This window comes from Periplaneta americana, chromosome 9 (assembly GCF_040183065.1).
Source record: "Periplaneta americana isolate PAMFEO1 chromosome 9, P.americana_PAMFEO1_priV1, whole genome shotgun sequence".
NCBI lineage: Eukaryota > Metazoa > Arthropoda > Insecta > Blattodea > Blattidae > Periplaneta > Periplaneta americana.
The window spans coordinates 29414174-29438475 of NC_091125.1; the positions used below are offsets into that span (position 1 = coordinate 29414174).

Consider the following 24302-nt stretch of genomic DNA (forward strand, 5'->3'; position numbering starts at 1 on the left):
ATGTGTATTATGATGTTACCTCCTATACCAACTGCCGGATGCGTTGCATCTCACTTGAAATCGTTACAATGGGTTTTTGCTAATAACAATCAATTTATTTCTAGATCTAACTTAATTATATCACTCAAAATCAGAATTTCCTAAAGAGCCATAGTTATTTCTAGATGTAACGGAATTACGTAAGTGAAAACTAGAATTTGCTAAAGCGCTTTGTCAGAACTAGAATTTCCTAGAAACTTCGGATATTGACGAATTTTGCGTTCTGACTGTAACAGAAACATCTGGTTACACATGGATATATATTTTATGGGAATAGGAGACTTAATACTACTTGAACATGGATTCAATTTGTCTTCATTTTTTTATATTATCTTTTGATGGTATAGCTCTGTTGTTTCACTTTCAAAATATATTTTTCACTGATGACAAACCGATGAAACTCCATACAAGTCATCCTATAGTTCTACATTATAAGACGTTCACTCTCAGCCGTTTAACATGAAGTCTTATCTGTCCACAGGTTTTTCGTTATTGAAAAGATTCTTTCAACAGTAGCATTGCTCAATAGGAGCAGTGTTTGCTATCATAGCAGGATTTATCCAATGATATCCTCTATTTAAAGATAGAACAAATTTGACCAATATAAGTAAATTGTGGCTGCTACCGCTGGATTTATTAAAAAAACACCAATTTCTGATCTGTCAGTACATTCTCCTTTACAATTTTTGAGACACTGTCTAGTTCGGGTATTTTAATCGTATGGTTCATCGCAGTCAATGATCAAATTCAATATATTTTGTGAGGCCTTCAAATGTTACTGAGTTCTTTAAATATAAAACACTAAAGTTCTTGGAAGTAGAGGAATCAAAATTCGAACCGCTTTTCCAAATAAGCTAAACGTCTTTCATAAACCTTTAGCACATCGTTTTTAAAGAACACCTGAAGTGATGGACATGAGTTTCTTAAACTTTGTTGCACTTGAATCCATAAAAACTTATAAAATATTTCATTTCAGATTGTCTCATGATTTATTTAATACATCGTACACATCTGTTGATGGTGTTGGACGATTTTCCGATAGTGACATTATTTGTTATTACAATCTCATATACTCTTAGTTATGTAATTAAAACATGTAACACATTCGAAAGTGTTAACTCATTGTCATTTGGGTTCTCCTTATCCTAAATAAATTACGAAGTTGAAGGATTAGTTTCTTCCTCTCCTAAGGAGAGAAAATATAATCTAATAGGCTTCTATTTTTCGACAAGCTATCAACATAAAAAATGAGATAATCGAATTGGCACATGCTTCAAAAGAGACCTATATTCCTGTTGAACAAACAACAATAAGTCGCTGTTCGAAATTCAAATTCCAATTCGAAGCAATGTTATTGCATTGGGTCGGGAATTCCCAAGGTGTAGGCCTACTGAGAAAATATGATGTAAATGATGCTTAACACAGAACCTGAAAAGTCTAGATATTTTCAGCGTCGTGTCTGAATAATAGACATTAGTCATAAAACCTGGACTGTCCAGACAAAATATTTATAGGTGACAACCGTATACAGAATGGATGGTAACCTCTGCACCAAAATGGAACTGGTAATAGATCATGAGGAGAGATATGTAAAATCTAAATACGTTTTTTCTCTAGCATTCAACGTTTTAGAGGATATCGTTGTTTTTCTATGAAGCATTTGGCAACATCACGGCTACTGCAATAACTCTACCAAGCCCGGCCTGCACTCCTTACCTTCTCCTCCCCCTCTGCTGGACTCGGTCGGTGACGTGCGGCTGTGCACTGTGTTACAAGATTTATTTTAACGATTTTCGCAGTTCAATTTAAATTCATGGCTAAACGGTTTGATATGCAAAAAAAAAAAAAAAAAAAAAAGATTCAAGACATTAACTGTTCACGATTATTTTTACCTACTGTATCTGCTTGTATAGTAAGCAGTCATTTTTTTCGGGCCATTACCGCAATAGAGCGCTACAAACATTGGGCAAAGATTTTTTTTTCCTGCTTAACGGTGCTTCATCGAAGGAAAAGTGTAATAAAAGTGTTGTTACATTTTAACATGTAGAATCGCCTCAAATTTTGATGCATTGGTTCCCTTCCACACTGTATAGGAACGCTTTCACTTATCACATGTCCATTAGACTCGATAATATTGTATTTATTTTCGGATCTTTCCACAGTGTTATTAGATTTAACCATTCATTATTGATTACTCAGGAGAAGACGAGCAGAAAGAATGTGACCTCCTTAATGTGGGTGCTGATTATTTATTATATGGGACTACATCGCTCAGATAAGCCGAAAACCTTAGTAATAATGTGCTTACGGAAATTAAAAGATGCGAATTATTTTAGTACAGGAGCTATTAATAATTGCTTAATTTAGTACTAATTGTAATAAATAGCTTAACTTTTCACTTCCAAAGTATAATAGCAATGACTAGAAATTGATGAAGTCTGCGTATCTTTTATTGAATATTATCGACACTGCGTCGATCATATAAGCATTCATATCACCAAAGTACTTCCTCCTGCCGTTTCATCTCCCGCTCTGCATCTCGTCAGTAATAAACAATAACGAGATAGCTCAGTGCTGAAACACAGGACCTGCATTTGAGAGGTCCGGGTTTAAATTCTAGTTATTCTCGTCTAGAGTTTTAGTGGTTTCCACGATGCTAAAATAACTAGAAATTTGGTTATTAAAAGGTAAATGGCGGATTTCTTCCCATTTTCATCATTGTTTCACAATATCTAAACCTCTACTCATTATATATGGTGGATATGTCTGCTGATATGCCTTCTATAGTGTCTACATACAGATGGGTATCGTAGGCCACAATACAGCATGACCCATATCTCAACAAATATTTGTTTCCGGGCACATGCTAAAAGTTTTTTTTTTTTCTAGTTTCGACCAATGTTAGCCTACCTCCTATAAAAATATGCGATGCTTTTTAAACACCCTGTATAATTAATCATTTGAATAACTTAAATGACATATTAGATGATATTTTATAAGCAGTATATCAAGAAGATTACACAGAGTTACATACAAACAATCCTCACGCGTTGGTTGTGGAAGAAAATGAAAAGAAAGAAAGCAAGAAAAATAAATGACATTTCTCCCACATCAGCAACTTTTAGGTGAAGGTACAGAATTAGAAACGAAACTATCTGAAATAAAGTCCCCCGAGTTAGCTGCCTGCTGCGTGTCTGCCTCTAGACTATCAAGCCCGGGTTCGATTCCCAGCGGTGTCAGAGATTGTCTTGTAAAATTTCTACCTCAGGACTAGGAGAGATGGTGGTGCACAATTTCTAATCACTAAATTGTGTACCAATATGCCTGGGTTAAATCCCAAATCTCTCCGCAGTGCATATGAAGGGAAGGCACATTTCACTGTTGATAGTGATTCGTCCGTCGGATGGGGACGTTAAGCCTGGCGGCCCCCTTGGTGCTATTCGACAGGAGTAGGCTACGTGCCGGCACCGGGTTTCCACTTCTCCCTTCCTCACCATCATCATCCTCACCTATTCTCTACACTACACTTACACGAACACTTAACATACACTCACCCTAATACACGACATAACTCTTCCCAGATACACATCATGAATAACGTGGCCCGCCGAAGTGGTGTGCAACTTGAAAATGGGTCACAGTCCTGCCAATCTAACCGCAGTATACGGAAACCGAATCACGCAAGTGAAGTGGGTAGGTATTAGTCTTACACACACACACACACACACACACACACGTCCGCCGGCAATATGGAGTTCGGCCGACATTACGTGACGCTCTTGGAAATGATTTTAATTGTACAAGTGCAGTTCTGAGATTTTTATCGGATACAGGACTGGATAAGGTGATTTAGTTTTTTTTTTACTTATCCTCCGGACCCTTTACATCCGGAGGTTACGTTTGTTGTTTAATATTTGATTTTACATTGTTGACATTTCTTACTTTATACATCCGAATATTTTATAAAATTTTATTGTTTTTGAAATGTGATACACAATTTATCTCTGGTGGCCTTAGTTTCATTATTTTATTTGTTCGTTTTGAATACCACCTAGGATCGTAGAATTGCTCACTTTTATGATTCTGTACAAATCACCTTGTGTTTACTGCATTTGTGTACCTCGTTTTACTGTGACAACGTTTTTTTAGTTTCTTTAGCACTCTGATTGTTATATTACTTATGTCTTTGTTTTATGAAGAATTTTAGATAAGGGCGCAAATAGCCATAGTAGCTGTCGCGCTCTTTTTAAACACTACTACTACTACTACTACTACTACTACTACTACTACTACTACTACTACTGCTGCTGCTGCTGCTACTACTACTACTACTACTACTACTACTACTACTACTACTACTACTTACTACCACTACCACTACCACTACCACCACCACCACCATCACCACACACACTATCTGAAATAAATTAAATGAATCTAATAATGATGAAGATTAGAAATTGTAAGGAACCAAATGAAAGAAAATTGATTGAGATTGGATGACAGAATTCCAGACGTTAATTTAGCAGAATGTGTAACGGAAAACGGCAGAGAATTTGGTCAGATCAGGCTTAAACTTTGACTCTCGGAAAGACTCATAATACCAAAACTTGGATTTGCATAATATGGTGTAGCTATTTATTTAAATCCACAGTTTATAGACGTTGGTGTACTCCGTATAAGGAATATTTTGTGACAATTAAAAATTGTTTGCATTTCCAAATAGACGAGAGCTATAAAAGCTGTTAATGAAGGGGGACGTGATATATCATATTATGTTACGAGGTGGTGGTCATTCAGAAGAGACTCGAGATCATTTCCACTTGTTTCTTTTACGACTAGAACCTCGTTAATTTTAGCGTCTCCATCTGCGAGTTCAAATATACCTCATTATTTCCCAAAACAATGATGTTGCCGACTCGCCTTGTTAGTTATAATAGCCACGTGAAAGCGTGAAACAAGGGCCGTACGAAGATAATTGGTGTTTGGTTTTCTTGAAAAACTAAGTGGAATTCGTGGCTATATTTCTAACTCTCTAAACACGAGAATGGAAAAATGTATGGACAGCGCGGTATGATTCATTGCCGGGATATGAATAGCCTACCCAACAGGACTGTGCCACGGTAGTTAAACAACACAAGGCGTTAAAAAGATTAATTTCCTGCCGTTGAAAAGCTTCAAGAATTGAACATTTATTATGTTTGAGGTAGTGATTTTAAAGTAAAATACTTCCAGGACTCCTGTGAATACAAAAGTGTTGCTTTTATCTATTACTGAATTAAGAAATGCAATGAATCTTTCCCGCTTATGTCGAAGTAGAACTAAAGAACATTGACGAATTTCGCTAAAATTAGGGGAGAGTCTGGTAGTATCGGTCATCGGGTACTATCGGACAGTGAGTTTCTTTCATCTACCACACGATGATAGTACCTGATTGACATGGTTACGTTTCTGTGATGTCGCATAGAGAAACGTAACCATGTCATCCAGGTACTACCATATGGTGGTAGACGAAAGAAACGCACTGTCCGATACTACCCGATGTCCGATACTACCCGACTCTCCCCTAATTGCAATTTTGATAGCGCAGGAAGCAAATAAATGCGAAAGTTAGTCACCTTAGGAAAGTATTAGTGCGGTTGATCACAATAGTCAAGCATACTTGTATTGTAGGCCTAGTCAACTTGAAAATCTCCAGCCCACATTTTTACATAGGACAGACAGGAAGATACTTTCATACAAGATATAATGAACATATTAAATCTATAACCAAACCTTACATCACATCAAATTATGCAGATCACATTATCAACAATAATCATGAATACAATAATATAGAAACAGATATGGAAATTTTACACATCACACCAAAAAGTTCACAGTTAAACATCCTAGAACAGTACGAAATATATAAGAATACAATAGCATACCCACAATATATACTTAACACACAACTACAGTTCGATACGCACACATTATTTGAAGTCATAATACATCATAACATACAAACAGCCAACCCCCACCATAGGAGCAACACACCCCCACCCCTACCATCGACAACTGCACATCTCAGAGTCAAGATCACCAGAGGTTCAAGAGACACTGAAGATGACGACACATAGCGTCTGTCGAAGGTATATACCTTTTTTTTTAACAATTTTAACACTTTTAACGTATGACAAAGTAAATTTTATGTTTATAGTTAATAATTACCGAACGAGATTCTGTATCGAAATCGTCATACTATATAGTTACTCGTAGTTATAGGTGCAGATTTCAAAAAGTAGGCTATAATTCCTAACGAAAGTTTTGGTTTTGCAACTTCTTGCTTCATTTCCCATATGCCTGGTTAGAAACAACATTCATTTTAAATGCAGTTCAAATGTACCACTTCAGTGTTATTGATTCAACATTATTTCAGGCCTCTAGATAAGTCAATACAGACATCATATTTTCATCAGATAAATATCCGTGCCCTATGCGGAATTCGAAACCATGACTATTGCCTACATGGAATGTTAAAATTACTAGTCTTGATCGTTCAGAATACCTCAGACGTCAGGCTCTTCCTTTCTCCTGAACGCGGATATGCTACCTTCATAACCTTCATACGTATTACCCCTGATCTCACTCACACACACACACACACACACACACACACACACACACACACACACACACACACACACACACACACACACACACACACACACACACACACAAACATATCAGATTCACCATTCGCATGTTATGAAATTGCAACATACGCAGTAAAAGAAAACAACTACTAGGATCTCCACTGTCGAAAGTGAATTTTTTGGTGAAGACCGCTAGATGGAAATACTGCTGCAAGTTATTATTCCATGCAATTTCTTTAGGGTTAGAACGTGACTTATTTTGCAGTTGCTAGATAGGAGCATAGTGAAATTTATAAAAATTGTTGTCTTGAAAGTGCATTATGCTGATCAATGTGTTATATGTGATCAGGAGTATTACACAGGAAACTTAATAGAACTTCCATAATATTTTAGGTTCAGCACGATTTCGTATCCCAGTTACAGGAATAGAGTACATATATTCATCACCTACATGCACAAGATACAAATATTATTTCACTCAACAGAATTACACTCGCAACTGTAGACTGTATCCTGGATATGAAGTTTAGTGGTTAGTTACTCATTAACGTTTGTGAACCATTGACCCTCAAAGATATTAATTGCAGCTTCTCTTCTGTCTTCTTCCTCCCTATTTCTGTCTCTGTCATTTCCAAATTTCCTCTCTCATCTGACTAGAATTCTCCCTTCTCTATTGTTTTTCTTCCTTGTTGCTTTACTCTAAATCTGCATTCATGCAAAATCAAATCACGAAATCACACAATGAATAGGGGGAGAAATATATGTTATTTTACTTTCACATAACAAATTATATTAGAACTAGCCGCGATTTGAAATCTTCCACTCAGATTTGGAGAGATGTGTCATCTCCAGGAGAATGACACTGACAGTTGTAGACACTTATCAACATTATGTGCGACTGTGGTAAACTTTATATTTGTACAGTCCAGTCTTGTGTCTACAGTAGACGTAATATAGTCTGAACAACATATAAATGTTAGGCCTATATTTATAATTTGCTGTAAAAGAATTTAAATTTTCAACCGACAAAGGAAATTAGACATCACAGACTTTCCTAGTTTATCTTAACTAGATAACCTTCCAAAATGATTTGTCGAAATACCCTAAAAAAGTTGTGTACATATAGGAAAGGACAAAATAAAAAATAGGCTCCCAGTGCGAACTGTAAAGTTCAAAACAACTTCAAAATAGCATAAAACATTCATTTGAATAGCCTTGTTTGTCAGGCCTTTGGAATAATCTATACTAATAATAAATCTGTAGGAGAAACTTTTCTGGTAATTTTCCAAAAATAATTGGTCCTAACATATATAATTAACCACCCTGAAACCGAAAATCGCATTTTTGAAATTTTTGTTTGTATGTCTGTCTGTATGTTTGTTACCTTTTCACGAGATAATGGCTGAACCGATTTATATGAAAATTTGAATATAAATTAAGTTCGTTGTAACTTAGATTTTAGGCTATATGGGATTCAAAATACTTTATTTAAAAGGGGGATTATAAGGGGGCCTGAATTAAATAAATCGAAATATCTCGCTTATTATTGATTTTTGTGAAAAATGTTACATAACAAAAGTTTCTTTAAATATGATTTCCGATAAGTTTTATTCTTTACAAAATTTTGATAGCACTGATATTTAATGAGATAAATGAGTTTTAAAATTAAAATAACGCCATCTAAGACGGTGCAATGAATTAAGAACAAATGACTTCGTCTATAAGGGGCCTTGGACAACAACAATCGAAACAGGGTCCTTGGACATCAACAATCGAAAGCTATTAAACATAGCCTACAGAGAATGTTTCTGTGTTTGTATAAAGTAATATCAGAAGCTAAATTAACCGATTTGTATAATTAATTATTATTTCACCATTGGAAAGTGTAGTTTCTCTAGATGGAAATAATGCTATAATGTTATTACAGTAACGTCTGAGTAAATCGAGGACAGGTAAGATTAAAATAGCTTCTTATGCACAGAAAATATCATAGGCTATTTTGTACATTCGCTTTCTGTATTTCTTAAAATAATATTTATGTACACTCATTTTAATCTCAGAGAATTAACGAACATCGAGAGTGTATTGATTTAGTATGCAGTAATAGTACGTTATCTTAGCAATCCATTATTTTATAATTCAAATTTTAACTATGCTCAATTGAATCGTGTTAAAATACATAAAATATATATGCAATAAATGCAATGAAAAAAAAATTGGGTAATGAGCGAAGCAGATTATCTTCCGCTGTTGTAAAAGTTGTTCCCTGGACCAAACGTCCTATTTTAATTATGTAATTATTTTATATTTATTTCTAACGGGTGCAGCGGAGCGCACGGGTACGGCTAGTAGTAATAATAATAATAATAATAATAATAATAATAATAATAATGTGAATGAAAGTGGGAAGTTTAATTGTTGTGGATTAGCATGTCCTGCCCTCTTACGATTGTTATCATATAGGCCTAAGCCATTTTAAAAGTTTTCACTTCCTTCAAAATTTAATACTGAACCAATGAACTGCACATTTCCATAAAAATGAAAATTATTAAGCTAAAAAGTAATTAAATACATTTTCATAGCAACCTTTCTTTTTTAAATTGCATATTGGAAGTACTTGTTACCCAAAAATGAACAAAATATTCGAGGACAAAATACATAGTTGGCACATAAACTAGTGGATAAAGAGAAATTGGGTAAAAATTATGGACACAATAATTCTTGACCGAAATATTAATGGACAAATTTTTTGGTGAACTAGTTTCCTTGGGAAAAATAGCTGTGAACGTGAGGTTGTGGACAAATTGTTTGATGGACGTACTGCTGTGGACGTATCGTCCTGGAAGCGTTTTGTAGATAATATTATTAGTGTTCATAAAACAGTTTTCATTATTTAATAGTACATTTTACCAGACTCTAATGCCAGTGCAATCAACAGCATCAGTGTACTAGAGAAATTTAGCAATTCGTTGATATTTAATCTTGGTAACCGAGACCTCATTTTGCTCTTGTGACAATGTAATATAATGTGAAACTCCAGAAATTATCACTCCTGCCACACACAGTACAATGCGCGATACAGTAACTGAATGATTATCTCTGAAATATCCCATCGTTTTCAGTATACCTAATACTAAAGGCAAAAAAGTACAGAACAACAAGCAACTGTTGGAGGAGGGAGATTTCAAAGCAATGATTTCTGAAATAAAATTAAATTGAATAATTTCAAGGGAAAAATTATTCCGGGGCCGGGTATCGATCCCGGGACCTCTGGTTGAACGTACCAGCGCTCTACCAACTGAGCTACCCGGGAACTCCACCCGACACCGTCTCAACTTTTCCCTTTATATCCACACAACTCGCGTGGGCTGACGGAACGCCAGAGACTCACAACGAGTGCACACAATCTCTGTGTGACTTGGAATTGTGGTTTTCTGCTAACGTACACAGTAACGTATATATTATGCAAATCTAGTCTTTCAGGTGAAGCTCCCTGTAAAGCAGATTTGAATAATTTGAAGGGAAAAATTGTTCCGGGGCCGGGTATCGATCCCGGGACCTCTGGTTGAACGTACCAGCGCTACCCGGGAACTCCACACGACACCGTCTCAACTTTTCCCTTTATATCCACACAACACTAGATTTGCATAAAAGTAAATTGTTTATCTCTTAAATAATGCTTAAATTCAAAATCTAGAACACGCATCATAATCTTGCATCCACTCACATTATTCCTTCATTTTTCTCGTCCTCTTCATTATTTTTTTCAGTAATTATTTTATTACTTACTTGTACTGCTCTTTATTAAGTCCTACTCTATTCGTAGTCTTCTTCTCTCTTCGTCTTCCTCCTTACTTGAAGATGAGAGTAAATAAAAATTTCGAAACATCGTGTTTTCTTGTAATAGTTGAACAATATAAATGGTCCTATCCTCTCATTAATAAGCTAACATTATGTTTATTTTCTTTCTGTTCCTATCGATGTGAACAGATGTACTGTAGATGATACGGTGCGTTTAATACAAATGTTCTTCCTCGAACATCAGATGAAATTCAATAATGTTTCCATGATTACTTTACTTGGAAACAATGGTAATCAAATATTGCTTTGCCTTGTACACAAAGATAACTGATGTAATTGAAAGTAAAAATATGATGTTAGTTCCTTCAAGATCATGGGCAGAGCAATCTGGAATGATTTGACCGCTGCATAATAGAGAGCGTGATCATGAACTTAATCAGTTTTACTGCATAATTCAGCAAAAGCCATTGTATCATGGCACGAACTCGAGATTTCGATCGCGGTTATTTCTGTGGGAAAATGTAATTAATTCAATATGATTTAACAAACTATATCTTGTTCAGCATACTTTAATAAGGCAGTACAATTCATATAATTAAAAAAAAGCAAATATTGAAATATATGTTCATTCAGACAATTCTGAGGCCAGACAAAGACATTGCCTGGACTAACGCTGTTCTAGCTCTATTCATAATTCATTAATCAGTGCAGTTTAACATCTTCACTCACTGTAAGCCACAAGATGTTTCTAGCGACTCATACTCCAATTCCAACTGCAGGAGAAACATTACTAACTTTCAAGTTACAAATAAGTATGTTTTATTTCGAATGGCGAACCTTACAACTTCGAAAGAACGAAAGATAAATTTTTACAATCACAGAATATTGATTAGAATTGAATCAGGGATTAAAGAAACCGCACATGTCACTATTTGTGGCGAAATGAGTTTATTCGAGTTTCATGGACTGTTGATATAGGGCTATCATTCCATCCAGAAACCACATGCCAGTATAGCCGTCGCACGTTTGGAGACCTGTGAAATCCTGGAAGCGCGCAGAAACAACTCATGTCAAAGATATGTGCCGACACATTGGTTCCCAATTCCAGACGGCATACATCTACGACATAAGGATACAAAAATTGATCGCACTGAATGACAAATGTCTCAATTCTAGTGTTGAATACGTTGAAAAATAACTCAACACTGTTCCAATAAAACTTTCCATGAAATTTTGTTTTCTTACTGTACATGGACCCAGGGAAACTTATTTTTTACGGCCCTCATAATTGCGCTCGAGTGGCCAACATTTGTGTAAGAACTTCTTTTGACATTATTAAAATCATGGAAGAAAAAAAAAAATATTAACTTTTTTATCTGCCCCCCCCCCCATGAGAATGTTTGCATGTAAGTAGGTCTGCAAAGGAGAATACCATATTTACATTCTTCATTGGCATATCCAAAATCGTGCCAATTCAAAGAGATAAGCTTGACGATATACTCAAACTAATGCGTTACATGTCACATGAATATCAGAATTTTATAATAATATCCTTCAGTGACCTATTGTGGAAAAATAAGTTCATTTATAAGCTGAACTTATGTATTAAGTACACAGTAGGCCTATGCATATATTATATCCCTAATTTGACAAATAAACTTTAGTTGAACTGACATTATTATACTACAATTTTAATTCCTTGCAGAAACAGCACATGTCAAGCTAATATATATTGATTTATTTCATTAACAATTCATTGGAATCCAATTAATTTGGTATAAAACGACACATCTATTAGGTTTCTGTCTGAAGAAGCCAGTACTATAACCAATGATGTTGTCTATCACCAGTAATACCGTTTTGTGTGTCTATTGAAAAATTTAGTTTTCATGACATGTACTGTTTCTGCAACCCCCGATTCAATTACACAATATATTAGTTAATCATAAAATGTGTGAACAATAATTAGCATCTTTATTGCTGTAACTAATGTTTTGAAGGTTTCTCCCCATAAAATTATCTGAGAACCTATTATCTTCTTCTTTATTGTATTTTTACAACCTATTTACAGAAAAGCAAATGATCAGAGCTTTATAACTAACATGAAATTAGGCAAAGTATTTGGAATAGATAATTAAAATTGATGTGAAATTATTTACTTTTGAAACAAAATCCTTTGTTCCATACTTCATAACAGGCATGTTCAGCGAGAACAATTCTAGCCTTTAAACAAGGTGCAACAGTGACGTAAAATCTCAGAACCTCATGGAGGCACCCGCTTAAAAGATATTCTACGTCATTGTGATCGTCGTTTAACGGCTAGAAATGCTCGCGCTGACTGCTTTATATAATAGAGTTTCAAATTGAATCAATTTCATTTCATCCATACCAAATGAGATGTTATAAGCTATACCCGTGCAAAATGTGGTGAGATACATTGGATCAGTTTACCAAGTAAGCAAAATTTGACCTACTCCTGCGAATAGAGGAGGCTTATGCCATTTAGGGATTTGCGTATTTTATGTATGTGAAAATTATAATAAAAGTATGTGTGAAGTTAGAATCATAGGAAAAAAAGAACAACCAATTAATGAATGTATAAGTATGTGAAAGAGGAATTAACGCTCAAGTTAATAGAATACACAGCGAGATAATTCTGATATCAAGGGATAAGAGAAGTTAAACATCCAAGAGAGAGTTAAAATATTATCAGATAAACAGGCTGTTAGCTTGAAGTATAGAAAGAAAATTACTGTGCATCATTCTGTCGTTCTTTAATGTCTTCAGAATCGGCGACAGCTCAACGCAATATCTTCGGTGTCACTATTTGCATTTTCTGATAATCATATAGAAAAAAACTCTTCATGAACATGCAAATAAATTATAAAAAAAAGTTCTTGACAGGAGAGCACATCTGAAAGATAACGGATAAAGAGGTTTCAATATCACTAACATATATGAATAACCCAATAGAACTTCTCTTTCAAACACATATAATGAAAGCATAGAAACAAGATTTAACACAGTTGTAAGTAACAGCCAAATTATTTTATAACTATTTTATGTACACATATGTTATATCTAAATAGGTTTCATGCTGAATTTGTAATACATGAACGAGCTTTTCAAATTTCAGTAATTGCATTTCGTGCAAATAATTGACATGCAGTCAGAAATGAAAATGAATGTATAGTGTTATTGTGACCCAATTTATTACGTATTTATAATATTTTATTGCTTTCTGTTACTTATTCAGCTGATATGATCATATTATTGAGAAGTAAAATTCTTTCCTCAGACACCTTTGAGTCCATTAATCAGTTCATTGAAGAATCCGATTATATAAATAAATTAAATACAGCGTTGTAATCTCGTACTTTTATATTTGGCTAATAATAATAATGCAATAATAATAAGAGCCTTCGTCATATAGGAAGTGAAATAGGAAGGCGAAGAAAAGGTATGCCGTTTTCTACACAGCTATACAAGATCGTCACTTGGAAGCGCTTTTAAGTGTGAATGTAAAACGGCAGTAAGAATTTGTAAATCAGTACTTTCAATACACGTCATATAACAGGCTTAACAATTGGCAGTAATTGGGTCTTATGCATACAATCTTCGTCATTATACTAGGCCTAATGAAATTTTCTCGATAATTTGGGTTCTATGGTTCGTTTCTCCTGTATCTCTGTTTCTTAAGACAGCCACAAATAGCAGGACTTGTTCAGATTGTTCACGATTGTATACGTCAAAGAATGGAAACAAAACAAGAAACAACTGCTCTGTCCTTAAACCAGTGGTCGGCAAAGATTACGTTATATAAAATGCAGTCCGCAATACACAACACTGCTTAATGTAGAGTGAACAAGTGGAGGGAGATCATGCCTTACCTCTCCGCCCTGCTGGTGTCTTAAGGATTTGACTCGTGAGTCAAAAAATGCCGACCACTGCCCTAAAGGATGGTGAGAGTACATCAATTACAGCTCATGCATTATGTCCAGACACTCCCCCACTATTCCTAAAGAGCTGCGCACGAGATCGGATGAGTCTACTTACGAATTATAGGGGACTGGATTAATCTTTGCCTTCAACTCGGTAGACACACGCCCGACCTTCCCTTCTACTCCTACCCCTACTGCGCATCGCGAATGTCTTGACAAAATGCATGCGCTGTACTTTGTCATGAATTGAACTTAGGCAGATGCGTTTGTGATAATAAACGCTATTATTTTAGCGATAGAGAACAGTATTAATTATATTCAATTTCACTGCAAAAACCTCATCAGTTTTAACTAACTTGGCAAAATAGCAATGAACTGGAATGATTTATGATAGGCCTATTTGTCTGACTTCACAATATGAAATATTCAATTACTACCTTGCAATAACCTATTCACGAATTCTCACTAGGTGGTTGTTAAAAGATGCTTCCAGTAAGTTAGAACTCGCAACTCTCGATAGCATTTTGAAACCTTTGAAATATTTCTATCAGAATATGAGATGTGGTTATGAATTTTTCTATAAAAACATACACAGTGAAGCATATATTGACAGTTTGAACACCAAGTAAGTGTTATAGGCCTACGAGTATAATGACATTTTGCAATGATGACTAATGTACTTAAACTTTACCAGTGCATTATACAAATCTGGCTTTCAGGCATAGTTCCCAGTAAAATTGAATTGATTAATTTGAAGGGGAAAATTGTTCAAGTCAGTCTTACAGGAAGCTATAGCTTAAAGTCAGATTTGTATAATGCACGGTACTGTTCGTTAACAGAAAACCACAAATTTAAGAGCATTCAATCCTGGCCTCTGACGTTCTGTCAACCCAGTGGATATAAGAGAAATAATTGAGCCGGCTTCTGGTATAGTTCCTGGATAGCTCAGTCGGCAGAGCGTTAACGCGCTCAGCTTAAGGTCCCGGGTCCGATACCCGACCCTGGAATAATTTTTCCCTTGAAATTATTTACGAGTGCATGTTTAATCTTCTAGTTTCGATAGAGTACATACATATTTATGGACACAGATACGAAGCTGTACCTCCTGTTATATGTGCAATGTATTGAATTTTTTTCAGGTAAATAAAAGCGTTAAGTCAAAACATTTATATTTAATGAAATTTCTCATTAAAAATTATTTGAGAATTGACATGAATTTAATTATTACACATAAGCATTACATTACGTATCGTGGTATAACGCATTCAGTGTGGGTCTCACAGTAATTTTACATTTTCATTTCCTTTTGCATCTTTAAACCACTTACATATGCTGAATCACACATACATAATATATTCGATGTCTTTCATATTTAATAATTAGGCCTATATCAAGCATTGTTATTAAATAACTTTGTGATTTTACTTTTAAAAAGCCTTGTTACATTGTCAGTAATTGGAGAAAAGTCATAAGATAGTTCAAATAAATATTATGGACGTTATGAGAAAGTTGCTTCAAAGCATGTAAAGACGTAAAACATTTATTTTGGAAGAAATATTTCTTTTTATTTTAGTTTCGGCGTGTTTTATAATTACCTTCATAGGGATTTGTGCTCCACTTTATTATTCAACACATTTTATTTCCTTGTGTGTTACAATTAGTACCTTTTTTACATATTTATCTGTGTAAAATTATCTTTTGTTTTAAAATAGTTGAGAGTTCAATGTAGAACTTTATTTGATATGCATTCGCTTGAAGTTAAAAATGTTATACTTTCAGTAATTTATGTTTTTGAAGTAAGATACTTTGATTTTACATAATAATACACCCAAACATGAATTACATCATTTCACAGGAATAACCTGGAGCTACAGAAGAGAGAATAATCATTTACGGTACGTTTGCCTATAATCCCATCATGGTAATAGCGAATACGATATGCCACGTTGGGAATTATGTATTACCAACCGCCTTAAACCGTGTTCTGTTTTGGTTCATAAAATTTTTATGACTCACTATATCGGCGTGTTTGCATGTATCAATACAACATATCTAATTACTCACGAAAAAAAAACTAAAACTTACGAAAATTACATGAAAGACAGGACATTACACTCAAAAAAGGGGTTCTTCGTATTCACACTAGTAATTTTCTTGAGACAATCTAGATTTGGTAAAGTTTTTTCAGTCACTAAAAATACACATTACTCATTTTAGACGATAATATATGTAACAAGGCTTTAATAACTTAATACAAATGCAATTCTTCAAAAGATTCTTCCATCACGTGAATAAATAAGTATGAAGAAAACGAAAATTCACAGTATTCTTACAGAATAGCCACCCGGAGCACATATATATAAAACAAATTGTACAGTGACGAACGGTTGTGTACATATTTTTACTTTAATTGCATGAAAATAACTTGTCTCACAGTCTTCTTAAATATCTCGCAATTTGTCCACTATTTAACTTAATACACAGTTGTTTTTCGTTTTGTTAACGTTCTTCGATTATGAAGCGAATCGTTGTAACAATTTCTTCAGTTCAGGATATGTTCTTCAGAAAGGATCCGACAGATCTCCAGATTTTCAGCTAATGGAGGCAGTCTTCTGGTCCAAACCAGCATCACCACAGCTTCACCGGTAATCTGAAACATTTACCATAAAATTTATGTTAGGTAATGCTTTCAATTAAAGGTTTAACTTTAAATAAAATAAATTATGAAGAACTACAAATTGTTATGTAAGCCAACATTTCTTAGATGAAGCTTTACAAAACTCGAATAACGCTATGAAGTAAAACTGGACATAAGGTAGAATAGATCTATAAGCGTTTCGTCGCACAGATATGAAGATAATATCGAATAGTCGAGAGGAACTATTTAAGTGATCATATAGTCTCCAGAAAAAATTGAAACCTTACCATAAATTCGCGTGACTGAAATAATTTTCATTTGTAAGTGATGTGAGAGAAAATGCCTTTTTATACGTAGACCTATCTCGGCCTATAATTTAAAGAAAAATGTAGATTTATTTAAGAACGCATGAGAATCTTTTTCGGGATAAAAACAAATTTTTCACCTCTTTGTAAACTAGTAGTTGTTTATTTTATACAGGATATGCAAATAATTGAAGCGTCGGCTGGAACAACGTTGTAAGTTACAAAATTTTCATTCGGCGTGTTTCCGTGTAATAATGTTGTATGTCATGTTACCTTGCTATACTCTTTGGCTTGCAACTGTCCATCAATGCAGTACGTGAAATTTGTCCACTCAAAAGTTTGCTACCCTGTAAGAACAACGTACGTGTACACATTTTTGCAGCTCCTGTAAATTTTACCAAATGTAACTTATAACGTTATTCCAGCCGACGCTTCAATTAATATTTTAATGATAACCTATATGTATTTATTAATTTTTTTTTCATTTTTGTACTCTCCAGGCCTTAAAATATATGAAATAAAAAATCTTTGTATTTCTTTATATATTATTTTTACATAGGATCAATGAATATTTAAAAAATAATATTAATCCAGCACAGTCAATATGTATAATTTACGTTACCAGGCCCCTGAAATCTTTCCCAGGTGGAATGAGTCCAGGACGCACACCTCCCAAGATAATCTGTCCTGTTTAATTCTTAAGGGGTTAGGTACACCTTACAGCAGTAATTTTTTTTGTTATACTCAAATTGTTTTCCTCCTTTACTGTATCTTGTACAATAATGAAAATTGGTAGGTGTAAAACACTGTCCTTCTGCTATTTAAAAATCATATTTTTATGATTACATTTTTTTTTATTTTTTATTTTCAAAATTCAAAATGGTGGCAGTTCACTGTGCAGTGATGAAGTTTTTCCCTCATAACTCTTAAACTTGGTAAGTTTTTCATGTTCTCTCTCTTTTATTTTATTGCTGAAACTCGTGTTTACAATATCATGCTCTTTCAACTACATTCCTTAGTAAATAATATTTTTATTTATTTTGTGTTAGAAGAAAATACTGACAGACCAATTTTTTAAATTAATTCATTTTTTTTATCAGACAATCTATCAAAGGTAGAGTAGTGATCTTGCATCAAATTGTAGATATGACATGCATAAATACACACAAAAAATTTCATCACAGAATGTTGGATGGTTTTTGAGTTATGAAGGAAAAGCTTCATCACTGCACAGTGAACTGAATTTTGAAAAAAAAAAAGTGTAAATAATTTTTTTAAATCGTAAAAATATTTTTTTCATATAGCAGAAGTACAGTGTTTTACACATACTAATTTTCATTATTGTACAAGATACAGTAATAGCGGAAAAAATGTTGAATATTTCCAAAATTTTACTGCTGTAAGCTGTACCTAAACCCCTTAAATAGAGCCTATAGGGTCGATGAGGATGAGGAGGGTGAAGATAAAAATAAATTACTGGCCTTGGGGGATTATACTGTATATGCAAAAATGGCCAATCGAAATATGTCTTAGACTGTGATTTGGCGCCGTGTTGGCCACATAGAATGGTAGTCAGACCGTTAATTCGAATGTTATCTGATTTGTATTGTTAATATGGTGGCATCTTTGGTATTACACTCGGACGAAATTTCGGAGTAGTACAGACCTTAAGATATTCAGGACTTTATGTTAGTATACCCAGTGTAAATTAAAACATTTCAGTAGAGGACCTTCTCTAGATATATGGCTCAATATCTAATTAGAACAACTGCATCACGTGATACTAACTCATGACACATGTTCTATGCATGTTGATGGACACATCTCTTTTACAAAATGTAATACTCGTATTTAAATTCATTGAAACGTTTGCTTTTGTAGGTACATAATGTTAACTACTGTATGACGACAGATCATTCAATACTCATCGTAATACATGAATTGTAATTACAGTAATTGGCACCTGAACCCTTTAGCACTGTGAATCACAACGCCGTGGGCATGTCTGATTAAAACATTTCACAAAGTAGTGCTTTCCATTACATCGAATGTCAGAGTTTCTATTTTGCTACAGAACGATATGCTATACTACCCAACTACTATACTAATATTAATGTTCGATACGAAAATTAAATATAAGATGAAATGTTCACTATGAATTGTATTTCAATCACTCCTTTTATACGGAAGTGGTGCACAAAGACTAACAGAATTATGGGCTTATTGTACCTTACCATTCCTTTACTTAGCAATATTGTTGAAATTCGAAAGCGCAGTACGCCGCCAGTACGCAAGTTACAATACAGAGTGGACCGCTCGAATGTACCTAAATTCAATTGTATGTGACTGGTAAACGGTTGAAGATAGAAACCTACAGTAGCGTTTATATGAAAGGAAAACTCAACAAGTTTCGATATGCACATCACCATATCTCTACGTGAGCTTCAGCTGTCACTGTGACGATATTGAGGCGATAAACGATTTCTTGCCAAGCACATTGGAGCATGTCTTCTGGAATGGGGTGGCGTACACTTTATCTTTGATGTAGCCCCAGAGAAAGAAATTGAGCGGTGTTAAGTTCGGAGATCTCAGGGGCCAAGCGACCGGTCCTCCCCTACCAATCCAACAGCCAGGGAACACGCTTTCTAAAGTCGTACGAACGTCTTTGAACCAGTGTGGAGGAGCGCCATCTTGCTGGAAAAGGTTGTTAGGCTGCAGGTGTTCAATTTGTGGAAATAAGAACTGCTCCAGCATGTCAAGATATGTGGTACCACACACACTTTTCCCGCGAAGGTCTTCTTAATGACTTCCGCGAGCTTCGCTTATACGCGGCTTGAACATTTGCAACCATTTCGTCGGATGTTCTACGACCACCACCATACTTCTTCAACACCGATCCTGTAGCTAAAAATGTATCGTGCCACTTCTTAATGCTTTTAGCATTTGAAGCATCATGGTTAAACACTCGCCGATACTCCCTTTGAACTCTAACAATTGATTTAAACTCCGCATACCACAACACAGTTTGCACTTGCATCTGCGGTGTCGCCATTTTGACAATCGATACAATCTACGAAAAGAAACCGTGCCTGAGCACCATCTACCGACAGGATTCGAAACTTGTGAAGTTTTCCTTTCATATGAACGTTACCGTAAGGTTCTATCTTCAACCGTTCACCAGTCACATACAATTGAAATTAAGTACATTCGAGCGATCCACCCTTTACTACACAACGCCGACACCGTTTCGGTTAACGCTATTGTAATGACTAGGCACCATATTCCATCTCAGGGCTTACTGAGATAAGGTTAGTTGTTCATAGACTCTATTGACGTGACGTCATGTTTCGCGCGCGACACAGGCACTATAGAGTTTTGATTTTTCTGAATCGACTCATCTTTAGGGATTGTTTGCGTGTCGTTTGTGATGTATGTATGTATGTATGTATGTATGTATGTATGTATGTATGTATGTATGTGTGTGTGTATGTGTGTATGTGTGTATGTGTGTATTTATTTATTTATTTATTTATTTATTTATTTATTTATTTATTTATTTATTTATTTATTTATTTATTTATTAACACTACAATTGGGTATACACCCGGTGGCAGTGATATATAATATGCAATAATTACAATTACATGAAATAAAATAAATAAACGTAAATGAAATAAAATAAAATAAACGTAAATCTTTAAATAGTAAATGCAATAAACCGATTGACATTCTATTCATAATTCAGTACTAGACCCCGCAGACTGTTCACAATGCATTCGATACTACGATGACCTTTCCTACAATTTAAACTGTTTATTAATTATTTATTTGATTGATTTATTTTTACTGGCAGAGTTAAGGTCTTAATGCCTTCTCTTCCATTCAACCACTATATAATACATAGCAAATGTTAGATATAACAGAAATACAGAAAACAATGAAATAATAATAATAATAATAATAATAATAATAATAATAATAATAATAATAATAATAATAGCAAATATAGGTGTGTTTAGATATATGTAATTCTAAGAGTTAAACAATTACAATTTAGCAGTAAATAAGATAATTTGGACGAAAGGAATTATCAACATAATGAAGGAAAATTGATATAGGGCCTATTAAAAATAAAAATTATATCCTACAAAAGTAATATTTGAAGAAGATCATAATGTAGAGAAGAAAAGCAGTTTTTGACAATCGACTTTTGAAAGTAGTCAATATCTGACAGCCACCATGTACATTAGAATACGCTATTTTTACTATTTACACTATCATAAAGAATGTAGGCTTACATTGATCAAATATAATACACTACTTGCAAACTAAGTATGCTGTAGTATTATTAAATAAAATATCTTGCATTACAATACACAACAATGTACATAAAAGTGTAAATAATGTGTGATCAATGTAGGCCTACATTTTTATGTTAGTTTAAATATTAGAAATAGCGTATTCTAGTGTGCATAATATAAATAACTTAAATGGTAAATATTAGTGTAATTTTTAAAACGGTCCATGTTTTGTTCTGCCCAACTTGACCAAATATGAGTCGCGTGAGTAGTAGTCAAGTACTTCGACTGCATACGCACGCGCGTAGTCCACTTAAAAACTCCAGTAATGGGCTATTTAACCTTGCAGCCTTGTGGGACAAAATACAGTCCCTAGTAATGATGATAATGAACATTGAAATTGCGAGTGACGGTAGAATGCTGTAGAAAACTTAACAACCCCGAGAAAAAACCTTGAATTTGTCGATCACAAATACATCTCCGCTGTCACTTAGTGAATATTCCAACTTGATGCGCAGTCATCATCTGCCAACCGAACTACCATTATGTACGTTGTTAGTTGAACAATGTGAACGTCGCTCTCCCACTTCGAGGAACCGGGTTCAAATCCCGGAGAGAGTAAGTGAAATTTGTATTGGAAGAAGACAATATTAGAGACAGGTTTCCACGGAATATTGGCTTGCCTTTGCCTTACGAGCGAGAGCTGGAACCGGGACGGTCCGTACACTTATGCACGGTTTAGCTCATTATTGTGCATCCTACAAATGCGATGATTATCCAAGTCCTATAGGTGGTCTGAGTGACATTAATGAACCCGATGCTGATAGGTAGGCCATTCTGCCTCAGCCCTAATAGCGCCAGGTCCCATTTTGCGGGCGATCGGCCTGATAAGCTCCAGGTACCCGAAGCCCCGATCGCTTCCTGATCAGCCGACTGATAGTTGGACCATCCTGCCTCAACCTCTGATAAAGCCAGATCCCAACCGCATAAGAGTAGCGTGGTAAGCCCCGAGGGCACGGAGCTCCCAGTCTGTTTTTACTATTGCAGATGATAGATGAGGTAAGTGGGAGGTGGAGAGTGTTGGTGGGAAGATGGAGGGAAATGGGAGTACCCCAAGAAAACTCTCTGCAAAGTCTTTGTCCACTGCAAATTCCACCACGACCCGACCGAGGATCGAATCCGGTCCATCTGGATAGAAGACCAGTGCGTCAAACTTGAGCCATAAATGTGGATTACGCGAGATATTTCTGTCATTCATTCATATTTCTGTCATTCTTTAATAGCCACCGTGATCATAATAATCATCATCCTGGTGAAATGTCTTTCCAGTTGTTATGGATGTTACATTTTTACTATTTTAAAACTTTGTAATTATACTGAAAATGAAATGATTTTTGTAAACTTTTACAATTAGAATAAATTTAAATCAGTATCATTTTAGGTACTGACAAATAGTTGTTGAAGAAAATTTATTATTATTGCAGAAAATAAAGAAAAAGTTCCGTCACGGGTGTTACAAGATTTGTAAACTCACTTCACACCTTATTAACAAAAAGTATAAACCTCAGGTCTCTGTCTTAAGCAGAAAGAGATTCATTCTCATAATGTCCATGCAAATCTCATGGTATTCAATTAGTTCACAGAAACATAATCGGTAAATATTTTATAGCTGTTTCTTCCATGTCATGGATGTTACAGATGAGTTAATGTCCTTCATTTTGCTAATTTCGAAACAACTGTGACATTATTATCTAAGTCAAAATATTCACTTGACCTATAAGATTAATTCTTATTAACCCAAACTACTGAAAATAAATGGAAGGAAGAATATAGTAGCCTACAGAGTAAAAGTTTTCTTGATCCTGGAGCTCTGGAATTAACAATGCAAACTCTCAAAATATTTTTTCAAGGTAAAACATACATTAACAGCGGATCTCTCTATGAGTAGGTGTTGCAAACTTAGGGAAACAAAACAGTACCCATTACCCAGCCAAGAGCACTTAGATTCAATGCCCATAAAACTTGTAAAATATTTTCCTTTTGAAAATAAAACATAATATTTAAATGTTAAATCTTATCTATGAGGGTATTCCGAATCTCAGCGCTGAGCAATCTGATGGCATCACGGAGTTCCGAATTCAACGATGACGTCACTGGTGCTCCACCGGTGTCGCGCCGGCTCCATCAGCTTGCAGAGGTGGTGGCAGTATCCATTAGCCGCCATCAGTGAATCTGATTGGTCTTGTATAGGGCGGGAATTAGCAAACGAATGACGTCGTGCACTGTTGTGTCATGGCGGTGTGTTCTACTTTGGTTGTGCTGTATTGTTTGTAATGAGCACAACATAAAAATAAATATGTTAATGATTTATGAACGAACATGTCACGGACGAGTTATTACTACCGGTTCAAGAAATAAATTGTTCATGCTCTCTTTTCTTTGAACGAGATGGCAGTACGAAAATTCCGCAAAGTCTTGCTAGCGTAGCACAGACAACAACTTGTACAGCCGCCATGTTAGCCATTGAACCTTCCAGCAGTTTTGTTTCTATTTCGCTGCACCGTGACGTCATTGATATCCTCCGGTCAGGTGAGATTCGGAATACGCTGAATGTCTTACACTAATGAGAACAAATATTTATA

The 24302-nt window shown here is 35.0% G+C and overlaps 1 protein-coding gene across 2 annotated transcripts in view; it reads right to left on the reverse strand.

Moving 5' to 3' along the window:
- Positions 1-13454: 13454 nt before the first annotated feature.
- Positions 13455-24302, reverse strand: part of LOC138705827 (toll-like receptor Tollo) — a 502484-nt gene continuing 491636 nt past the window's right edge. The window contains exon 2 of one of the 2 annotated variants that reach the window (XM_069834493.1): positions 13455-17069. The gene's annotated coding sequence lies outside the window, so the exon portion shown is untranslated. The remainder of the gene's footprint in view (positions 17070-24302) is intronic. The other variant, XM_069834494.1, reaches the window with a different exon arrangement.